This window comes from Ornithorhynchus anatinus, chromosome 2 (assembly GCF_004115215.2).
Source record: "Ornithorhynchus anatinus isolate Pmale09 chromosome 2, mOrnAna1.pri.v4, whole genome shotgun sequence".
Lineage (NCBI taxonomy): Eukaryota > Metazoa > Chordata > Mammalia > Monotremata > Ornithorhynchidae > Ornithorhynchus > Ornithorhynchus anatinus.
The window spans coordinates 116,183,198-116,195,020 of record NC_041729.1 but is presented as its reverse complement, the minus strand read 5'-3'; the positions used below and the strand labels follow the sequence as shown (position 1 = coordinate 116,195,020).

At 42.2% G+C, this 11,823-nt stretch overlaps 1 non-coding gene across 1 annotated transcript; it reads right to left on the bottom strand.

The window, feature by feature from the left end:
• Positions 1-9,105: 9,105 nt before the first annotated feature.
• LOC114809460 lies at positions 9,106-9,242 on the bottom strand. The gene has a single exon (XR_003757244.1). It is a non-coding gene; the product is annotated as a small nucleolar RNA SNORA7 (small nucleolar RNA).
• Between the last annotated feature and the right edge of the window lie 2,581 nt (positions 9,243-11,823).

Below are 11,823 nucleotides of genomic sequence, written 5' to 3'. Positions count from 1 at the left end.
ATTTGTTAAACATCACATGCCAAGCACTATACTAAGCACTGGAATACATTCAAAATAATCTACTCAAGATAATCAGGTCAGATACAGTCCCTGTTCAATTGTTCATTCAATTTTATTTATTGAGCACTAACTGGGTGCAGAGTACTGTATTAAGTGCTGGAGAAAGTACAAAATAACAATAAACAGATACATACATTCCCTACCCATAATGAGTTTATAGTCTAGAGGGGGCTAGGCTCAGAGTCTAATTTAATCCTCATTTTACCTATGAGGAAACAGAAGCAAATCGCAGGTTTTTTGTTTTTTTTTATAGCTTTTGCTAAGCACTCCACTTATCTTAATGGTATTTGTCTAACACTATTCTAAGCACTGGGGCAGATATAAATTAAATAGGTTAGATGCAGTCCCTGTCCCACATGGGGCTCAAAGTCTAACTTGGAGGGAGAATGGGAGAACTAGGCACAGCTAAATTAAATGACTTGCCCAAGGTCACACAGTTAATACTTGGCAGACCTAGGATTATAGCACATGTTTTCTGACTCCCCTGTCTTTCCACTTGGCCATGCTGCTTCTGGATGCCAGGCACTGTACTAAGTGATGGGGTAGATGCCAGAAAATCGGATTGGACACTGCCCATGTCTGACATGGAGCTCATAATCTTAATCCACATTTTATGGATGAGGTAACTGATGCACAGAGAAGTTATGTGACTCGTCCTGGATCACACAGCAGGGGAGTGGCGAAGCCAGGATTAAAACCCAGGTTTTCTGACTCCCTTGCTTGTGCTCTTTACAGGCTGCTTTTTTTGATACATGTTGTTTACTTAAAGGAGATAGAGACTTTAGCTTTGTTTATGTAGAGGAAAAAAGGACACCTATACTTTTAGAGGTACTTTCCAGGGCAAGGAGGAACAAAGGTACTTGGGTATTCCCAGAGAAGAGGATGTTGTTCACACTTTTACTTTAGAGACCAAGCATCTTCCTGTGATGGATGTATTTGTTTCATTTTTTTCCCTTATATGATCCACTGGTTCTAAATTTATTCATGAATAACTGACCCCATGGCTTTTATCTAACAGAATACAGATTATCCCTTAAAAAGAAAAATTTGCAACTTCTTGCATTTTGGGCCCTAAATTAAGATCTCAAAAAAGCTTTTCATTGTAATCCTAGCAAATTGCTGACTTAGAGAAGAAGGTTATTCTTGCTGTTTATTTCCAAAAGTCACTGAAGCTACAAGTAATTGTCTTTAAAATGACAATTTATCTCTTTATCTATGTTCTATTTATCTATTTTGATGGTAGTGATGCCTGTCTACTTGTTTTGTTTTTTTGTCTGTCTCCCCTTTCTAGACAATGAGTCTGTTTGGGGGAAGGGATTGCCTCTATCTGTTGCCAAATTGTACTTTTCAAGCGCTTAGTACAGTGTTCTGCACACAGTAAGCACTCAGTAAATACGAATGAATGAATGAATGAATGAATAATCTGTACACTATATCTTGGCAGTCTGGAACACTGCCTAAAGATTCAATTCAATGGCAGATGTGAGATAAAGTATTTTTTGCTTCCTGACTATGATTGTAAATGATCCTAGAAGATTAGAAGGATCTGATTCTGAAGAGAAAACCTTAATTCTGAAAATTATTTTTCTTGTCAGAACTTATTCCTAATTTTTTTAACCTGCATATCAGGTTACAAAACCCATCTGTTTCCCCAAATATTTGCCTCAAGAGGGTGATTTTAACTGGGCACGTTTGTTTTTCTCAATTATTCTGGGATTGATTTGCGGATGCTATTAGTAATCCCTTGGAAGGAGAGAGATGAGTGACAGGTTGTTTTTAGACAAATTCATTTTTTCTATTGTAGTAATAATTTAAAATTTAAAATGAACTGTTTTTATAAATGTGCCCAAAAGGTCTATGGGAACAAGTACATAAATACAAAATTAAGCAATTTAATGAATTTTCCATATTTTCAGAACTGTTCTTGCAACTACCTTGCTTTTGAAATGGAACATTTAAATTATGACATTTCAAGGTTTATACTATCAAACAATGTTTCAAGATGTTTTGAAATAATTTGTTCAAATGTAAAATGCTGCATGTCCTATCAACATAATTCGGGAGAACAGAGAGTGAAGTTTTGCTTGAAAATTTGAGAACTGTGACTGACCTGAGTATCTTGTACTTGGCATATAGTAAGTGCTAAACAAATACTGCAATTATTATTATAAATGTAGTCATATAAATTAGCCAAATTTCAAGGCTTGGAACTTGAAAGAACTTGATTAGGATTCAGATGATGATGATGATGGTATTTGTTAGACGGTTACTATGTGCAAAGCACTGTTCTAAGTGCTGGGGGGATACAAGGAGATCAGGTTGTCCCACGTGGGGCTCACAGTCTTAATCCCCATTTTACAAATGAGGTAACTGAGGCACAGAAAAGTGAAGTGACTTGCCCGAAGTCAAACATCTGACAAGTGGCAGAGCCAGGATTAGAACCCGTGACCTCTGACTCCCAAGCCCAGGCTCTTTCCACTGACCCATGCTGCTTCTCTATTCAGAAAAGCCATGTGCTGAAGTAGCTATAATATTTATTGAGTACCCACTTGGTTCAGTGCACGGTCCTAAGCTATTGGAGAACAAAACATATTAATGAAAATGAAAATATGATAAGAGAATTAAGTTAAATGAAGTATCTGTAAATTAGTTAATGCTATAATTAAACATCCTCTTTAGTCCAAGTAAGGGTCCCTATCCTACCAGAGTTTTAATCTAATGGGACAAGGCACAATAAGATAATACAAAACCAAATATGCAAAAGGATTGAAACAAAGCAAAATAACTAAATTATGAAAGGAGGTTACAATGTTTAATGGCCTGCAAACAAAAATGAGTGGTCTATGGATATTATGCTATGGAAATGTAATTAACAAATGAAAGAACTCATCTGCAAGGCTATTCAAAAATCCCAATTAAATAATTTAGTTCCAGCTACTGTGATTTTTCTTTTTCTTAACTATTCAAAATAAATTGAGAATTTGTATTTTTTAATCTTTCCACAAGGATTTCTTCTTAATGTTGAGTGATCCCACCTCATTAGACTGCAAGTCATATATGGAATAGGTTCTATGAAACTAATTATCTTGTATCTACTGAAATGTTTAGTTTAGTGCTTGAAGCAATAAATATTACAATTATTTTTATTATAACACAAAAATACATTCAGCAGATATAATGGGTATGTAAGCAAATAGTCTATTTGAGACTATCAATCCCCTCCAGTGACCCTAAGGGCTCTTGGAGGAAAAAAGTTGAAATGGCCTATTTCTTAAAGGTGCTCAAAAGAACTGCAAGTTGACTAAACTGGTATGACAAATAGTACTGTTTTGTGGCATTAGATTATGGGACTGGTTGTAAAATACAATATTGACTTCTAACAGACAAGTTAGGATTGCCATGGGAAATTAATTCTGAGCCTGCTGCTAGACTGGTCTGTGGCCATGCACAGCTGAAGCCTGCTCCACCTGATCACATGCTAAGATCTTCCTTTTGTGTGAAGCACTATAAACACTTGGGGAACACAACAGAAATAACTAACAGAAGATAACATCATTTTAGGATTCCTAGGAACCAGATTTGCTTGTGTGGCTCAATCACTAGACAGAAGAAGCAGCATGGCTGGAGAAGCAGCATGGCTTAGTGGAAAGAGCCCAGGCTTGGGAGTCAGAGGTCATAGGTTCTAATCCTGGCTCTGCCACTCCTCTGCTGTGTGACTTGGGGCAAGTCACTTAACTTCTCTGTGCCTCAGTTGCCTCATCTGTAAAATGAGGAAGAAGACTGTGAGCCCCACCAGGGACAACCTGATTATCTTGTATCTATACCAGTATTTAGAACAGTGCTTGGCACATAGTAAGTACTTAACAAATCCCATTATTTTTTGTTTTTATTTTACTGGAATGGATGGTCCATTATGTTGTATTGTCCTCCCCATGTCTTTCCCATCACTGCAGACAACACCACTACCCTCCATATCTCACATGTCTGGAACCACCTTGACATTATCCTCAACTCTTCTGTTTCATTCAATCTACTACTTTCAAAACATCATTAAAGTCTGTCTTTTCCCCTGGATCAAAACTGCTACTACACTGGTCAAACCATTTATCATTTATTCATGCAATCATGTTTATTGAGCAATTACTGCATTCAGAGCACTGTACTAAGCACTTGGAAGAGTACAATATAACAATAAACAGACACATTCCCTTCTCAAAATGAGCTTACAGTTTGGGGGGAGTGGAGAGACAGACATTAATATAAATAAATACAGTACAGATATGTACATAAGTCCTGTAGGACTGGGAGGGGACTCTGATGCCACCTGAGAGATGACCAGTGCATCCAGCACACCCGCCACCTTCACTCCCACCCATGTATCTTTTACTCCTGCCCCCCGGCATGCCCCACCATTCCTGCATCTCCCGTCTTCCTGACCCCTGCAGCTAGTCTTCCTCCATCTCCCACTGGGCAGTGGCCCCTGCCCTGTGCTCCTGCTGAGCAGGCAAGAAGATGTCAGAAGGGAAGGTGCACAGCAGTCAATTGAAAGCCCTGGCCACAACCCAAGTCCATATGGGTGATGTGTAATTTTGGGCAGGTCACTTAACTTCTCTGTGCTTCAGTTACCTCATCTCTAAAAGTAAAGTTTAAAATTGTTAACCCACGTAGGACAGGGATGGTGTCCAACCTGATTATCTCATATCTATCCCATCACTTTAAACAGTGCTTGGCACATAGTAAGTGCTTAACAAGTATCATAATAATAATATATATTATTATTATATTATTATTATTTTTGGAACAAGGGGAGCAAGTCAGGTGATGCAGAAGGAAGTGGGAGAAGAGAAGATGTGCCTTCATTAAGGCAGGGGAGAGTAATTGTCTGTTGGATTTGAGGAAGGAGGGCGTTCCAGCCCAGAGGCAGGACAGGGTGAGGGATCGGTGGCGAGATAGGGCATTCTAGACCAGAGGCAGGATGTGGTTGAGGGGTCACTGATGAGATAGAGGCACAGTGAGAAAGTAAGCATTAAAGGAGAGATGTTGCGGGGCCGGGTTGTAGTAGAATAGCGACGTGAGGTAGGAGGAGGCAAGGTGATTGATTGCTTTGAAGCCAATGGTGAGGAGTTTTTGTTTGATGTGGTGGTGGATAGACAACCACTGGATTGTTTTGAGGCTCTTGTTATATCCCGGCTAGACTACTGTGTCAGCCTTCTCTCTGATCTCCCTTCCTCCTCTCTCGCCCCACTCCAGTCTATTCTTCACTCCGCTGCCCGGCTCATCTTCCTGCAGAAACGATCTGGGCATGTCGCTCCCCTTCTAAAACAACTCCAGTGGTTGCCTATAAACCTCCGCTCCAAACAAAAACTCCTAACTCTAGGCTTCAAGGCTCTACATCACCTTGCCCCTTCCTACCTCTCCTCCCTTCTCTCTTTCTACTGCCCACCCCTCACACTCCGCTCCTCTGCCGCCCACCTCCTCACCGTCCCTCGGTCTCGCCTATCCCACCGTCGACCCCTGGGCCACGTCCTCCCGCGGTCCTGGAATGCCCTCCCTCCTCACCTCCGCCAAACTAATTCTCTTCACCTCTTCAAAACCTTACTTAAAACTCACTCCTCCAAGAGGCCTTCCCAGACTGAGCTCCCCTCTTTTCCCTCTGCTCCCTCTACCCCCCCTTCACCTCTCCGCAGCTAAGCCCTCTTCTCCCCCCTTTCCCTCTGCTCCTCCCCCTCTCCCGTCCCATCCCCTCAGCACTGTACTCGTGTGCTCAACTGTATATATTTTCATTACCCTATTTATTTTGTTAATGAAATGTACATCGCCTTGATTCTATTTAGTTGCCATTGTTTTTACGAGATGTTCTTCCCCTTGACTCTATTTATTGCCATTGTTCTTGTCTGTCTGTCTGTCTCCCCCAATTAGACTGTAAGCCCGTCAAAGGGCAGGGTCTCTATCTGTTGCTGATTTGTACATTCCAAGCGCTTAGTACAGTGCTCTGCACATAGTAAGCGCTCAATAAATGCTATTGAATGAATGAATGAAAGCTCTGTTTGGGACAAGTTAAGTTTGAGGTGGTGGGGAGATATCCACGTAGAGATGTCTTGAAGGCAGGAGAAAATGTGAGACCGCAGTAAGGGAGAGAGATAAGGGCTGGAGATGTAGATTTGGGTATCAACCACGTAGTTGAAGCCATAAGAGTGAATGAGTTCTTCAAGGGAGTGGCTGTAGATGGAAAATAGAAGGGGACTCAAGTGAACCTTGAGGGATCCCCACTGATGGGGCATGGGAGGCAGATGAGGAGCCCACAAAGGAGACTGAAAATGAAGGGTCACAGAGATAAGGGGAGAACCAGGACATAACAGTGTTGGTGAAGCCAAGGTTGGAAGAACCTCCTTATATCCCTCCTTGACTATTGCATTAATCTCTTTACTGATCTACCTATCTCCTGTCTCTCTCCATTTTGAAGCAGCATGGCTCAGTGGAAAGAGCCCGGGCTTGGGAGTCGGAGGTCACGAATTCTAATCCTAACTCTGCCACTTGTCAGCAGTGTGACTGTGGGCAAGTCACTTAACTTCTCTTAAGTTTAAGTTGACAGTTACCTCATCTGTCAAATGGGGATGAAGACTGTGAGCCCCACATGGGACAACCTGATTACCCTGTATCTACTCAGCACTTAGAACAGTGCTCTGCACATAGTAAGCACTTAACAAATACCAACATTATATTTCATTGTGCTGCCTGGATCATTTTCTTAAAAGATGATTCCAGTCCACGTCTCTCCTCTCCAGTGGTTACCCCTCCACTTCCACATTACACAGAAACTCTTACCATTGGTTTTAAAGCATACTGTCAGCTTGCCCTCCTATTTTACCTCATTGATTTTCCCCTACAAACCAGCCTGCACATTTTGCTCCTCTAGCACCTTTCCCACATCCTCTAACCTGGAATTCCCATCCCCTCTATATACCCCGAAACAGTATTCTCTCCAGAAAATCAATCAATCATATTTTTGAGTGTTTACTGTGTGTAAAGCATTGTACTAAGCACTTGGGGATGTCCAGTATAACAGAGTTGACAGAAATGTTCCTTGCCCATAGTGAACCTACACTCTAGAGAGGGAGACAGAGATTAATATAAACAATATAAACACTGGGTTGAGGCCAGTGGGGTGAATAAAGTGGGCAAATCCATTTACAAGGACAACGCAAAAGGGAGAGGAAGAAATAGAAACGAGAGCCTAGTCAGGGAAGGCCTCTTGGAGGACATGTGCCCTGAAGGTGGGGAGAACAAATATCTCCTGGATATGAAGGTGGAGGAAATTCCAGGCAAGAGACAGGATGTGGGTAACAGTTTGTTAGAAAGATAGTCAAGATCAAGAACAGTGAGTCAGTTGGCATTAAAGGAGCCAAGTGTGTATGCAGGGGGTTTACAGGAAATCAGGGAGCTAAATTAGGAGGGGGAAAGGAGATTTAGTGCTTTAAAACCTATGGTAAAGAGTTCCTGTTTGATGCATAGGTGGATGAGCAAACTATTAGAGGTTCTTGACAAGTGGGGAAACATGGGCTGAACAGTTTTGTAGAGAAATTATCTGAGAAGCAGAGTGAAGCATAGACTGAAATGTGACGAAACAGCAAGGAGGGAGGTCAGCATGTAGATTGATGTAGTACTCAAGATGGCATAGAATTAACACTTGAAATAACATGGTAATAGTTTGGATAGACCCTCTTATGGTCACACCTGGAGAGTTTCCAATACTCTACCTGTCTCAGATATGGAAGGAACAGTCAAGCAGGGGCATATCCATTTCATTCCCAGCTTGGGCTGTGGCTAGCAAGTATTAGGCAATCTGTTAAAAATTTAAACTCACCTGTGCTGGGAAGCTAAGTGAAGGGAAAGAGTCGAGGGCAGAGACTTGGGTTTATTGTGTGAAAGGAGGAATTGGCAAACCACTTCCATATTTTTACCAGGAAAACTCTAAGGATACACTACCACAGTGATTGCAGATGGAGATGGGGCATTCTGGGAGAGATGTGTTCATCACATCCCTATGGGTTGGAGATGACTCGACAGCATAATAAAAGACAAGTTTAGATAAATAAGAGGGAAGATTTTAGCAGTGTTGTGAAAGTTGAACTGAGATTATTTTATGACAGATTGAACATATATGTTGAATGAGAGAGATGAGTTGAAGAGAATTACAAGGTTATGGCCTTGTGAGATATGGAGGATGTTGCTGCTAACTACAGTGATGGGAAAGTCATCAGGAACACAACATTTGGGTGGGAAGATGAGGAGTTCTGTCTTGGACATGTTAGATTTGAGGTGTCAGTAGAACAGCCAAATAGAGATGTACTAAAGGCAGGAGGAAATATGAGCCTGCTTAGCAGGATAAAGATCAGGACTGGAGATATACATTTGGAAGTTATCAACATAGAGATGGTAGCTGAAGCCATGGACTGAGTGAATTCTCCAAGGAAGTGGGTGTAGATGGAGAACTGAAGGGGATTCAGACTTGAGCCTTAAGGAGTTAAGGCTCCCAAAGTTAAGGAATTGGAGGGCCCACAAAAGTAACTGAAAATAAGTGGCCAGAGAGATAGGAGGAGAACCAGGGGAGGACAATATCAGTGAAGCTTAGTTTGGAGAATGTTTCCAAGAGATGAAAATGGTTGACAGTGACAAAGGCAGCTGAGTGGTCAAAGGGGATTTGGTGGGATTAGAGGCTGCTCAATTTGGAAAGAAGGAGATGACTGGTGACCTTTAAGAGGACAATTTCACATTTTCAAGAAGCCTTCCCCGATTAGTCAGTTTATCTTATGCTAGAGAGTCGTTGCCCACCCACAGACACTCCATGGACACATCTCTTCCAGATGCAATCCAGACTCCATCTGCAATCCAAACTCCATTTGCAATCGCTTTGGTAGTGCATCCATAGAGTTTTCTTGATAAAAATACGGAAATGTTTTATCATTACCATCTTCCAAATAGCAAACTGAGTCCCTGCCCTAGATTCTCTCCCATGCCTCTGCTGCCCAGCACCGGTGAGTTTTGACTTGTAGCAGATTGCTTTCCACCCACTAGCTACTGCCCAAGCTAGGAATGGAATGGGTATGTCCTGCCTGAATATTCCTTCCATATTCAAGATTGGTAGAGTACTGGAAACCCTCCAGGTGAGATCCTGAGAGGGGGATTTGTCAGTCAGTCAATAGTAATTATTAAACTCTTAGTGATCACTGAGTACTAAGCGCTAGGGAGAGTACAAAATAACACTATAACAGACAAATTCCCTGCCCACAACAAGCTTACGGTCTAGAGGGAGACAGACATTAATATAAAGTCCTCTTTTTCCTGACTTCGTCTCTCCTATGTGGCCTATGAACTTGGATATTTACTCTCTAAGCAGTTGATATTCACTTCACCATTCGTCCCACAATACTTATGTACATGTCCATAATTTATTCATATTAATTTCTGTATCCCTCTCTAACCTGTGGGCATGGAACATATCTATCAACTCTGTTCTATTGTACTCCCCCAAGAACTTTGTACAGGGCTCTGTACACAATAATGGAGAAGCAGTGTAGTCATGTGGAAAAAGCATAGATCTGGGAGACAGAGGGCCTGGGTTCTTATCCTGGTACTGCCATTTTTGCTGTGTTACCTTGGGAAAGTCACTTCACTTCTCTGTGCTCCGTTACCTCATCTGTAAAATGGGGATTAAGATTGTGAGCCCTTCATGGGATAGGGACTGTGTCCAATCCAAATATCCTGTCTTATTCTTCCTCTAGACTGTAAACTTGTTGTGGGCAGAGAATCTGTCAGTTATATTGTTATATTGTACTCACCTGAGTACTTAATAAGTAACACTAAGTGGCCAATAAATATGATTGAGTAGTGGACCTACCCTAGTGCTTAAAACAGTGCCTGGCACATACAAAGCACAAACAAATACCATTAAAAATGAAGTGCTCAATAAATATCATTGATTGATGACCTCCTTATTGCCAAATCCAATGGCTCCTACTCTATCCTAAACCTCCTCGACCTCTCAGCTGCCTTTGACGCTGTTGACCATCCCCTTCTCCTCCACACCTTATCTCACTTTGGCTTCACAGACTCCATCCTCTCCTGGTTCTCCTTTTATCTTTCTGGCCGTTCATTCTCGGTCTCCTTCACGGGCTCCTCCTCCCCCTCCCATCCACTAACGGTAGGGGTTCCTCAAGGGTCAGTTCTTGGTCCTCTTCTGTTCTTCATCTATACTCACTCAACTATCATCTCTATGCAGATGACACAGAAATCTACATCTCTGCCCCTGTTCTCTCCTCCTGCCTTCAAGGTCATATCTCCTCCTGCCTCCAGAACATCTCCACCTGGATGTCTGCCCGACACCCAAAACTCAACATGTCCAAAACTGAACTCCTTATCTTCCCTCCCAAACGCTGTCCTCTTCCTGACTTCCCTGTCACTGTGGACAGCACGACCATTCTTCCCTTCTCACAAGCCCACAACCTTGGTGTCATCCTTGACTCAGCTCTCTCATTCACCCCACACATCCAATCCGTCACTAACACCTGCCTGTCTCACTTTACAATATCGCCAACATCTGCCCTTTCCTCTCCATCCAAATGGCTACCATGCTGGTACAAGCTCTCTGGCTGGATTATTGTATCACCCTTCTCTCTGATCTCTCTTCCTCCTGTTTCTGCCCACTCCAGTCTATTCTTCATTCTGCTGCCCGGATCATCTTCCTACAGAAACGTTCTGCGTATGTCACTCCCCTTCTTAAAAACCTCCAGTGGTTGCTTATCCACCTCTGCATGTAACGAAATCACCTTGCCCCCTCCTACCTCACCTCTCTTCTCTCTTTTTACTGCCCACCCCGCATGCTCCACTCCTCTGCTGCTCACCTCCTCATTGTCCCCTGTTCACGCCTATTCCGCCGTCGACCTCTGGCCCACGTCCTACCACTGTTCTGGAATGCCTTTTCTCCTCACCTCCGCCAAACTAACTCTCTTCCCCTCTTCAAAGCCTTACGAGATCTCACCTCCTCCAAGAGGCCTTCCCAGACTGAGCTAACCTCTTTTCCCTTTGCTCCCCCATCTGCTCCCCTTCTATCCTCTGCTCCTCCCCTTCCCCCCTTCACCTCCCCTCAGCTAAGCTCCCTTCCTTCTGCTCCTCTCCTTCCCCTCCCCTCAGCACTGTGCTCATTTGTATATATTTTTATTACCCTATTTATTTTGTTAATGAGGTCTACATCCCCTTGATTCTATTAATTGTGACAGTATTGTCTTGTTTTTGTTTCATTCTGTTTTACTCTGCCATCTGTCTCCACCGATTAGACTGTGAGCCCATCATTGGGCAGGGATGTCTCTATCTGTTGCCGAATTGTAGATACCAAGTGCTTAGGACAGTGCTCAGTAAATACTATTAATGAATGAATGAAATACCATTTATTTATTTAATTACATCATTCCATGTATTTGTATAATAGAAAAAGCACAAGCTTGGGCATCAGGACAGCTAGATTCTAATCCCTATTCTGCCATTTACCTGTTGTATGATTTAGGAAAATCACAGCTTTTCTGCACTTCAGTTTTAGTATTTTTTAAATGGGGAGTAAATACCTGTTCTTCTTCACAGACTTTGAGCCCCATGTGGGACAGGAACTGTATCATACTTGATTTTATTTAACCTACTCTAATGTTTAGTTCCCTGCCTGGCAAATATTAAGCACTTAACAAATGTCACAATTATTCAATTAATTAGGAA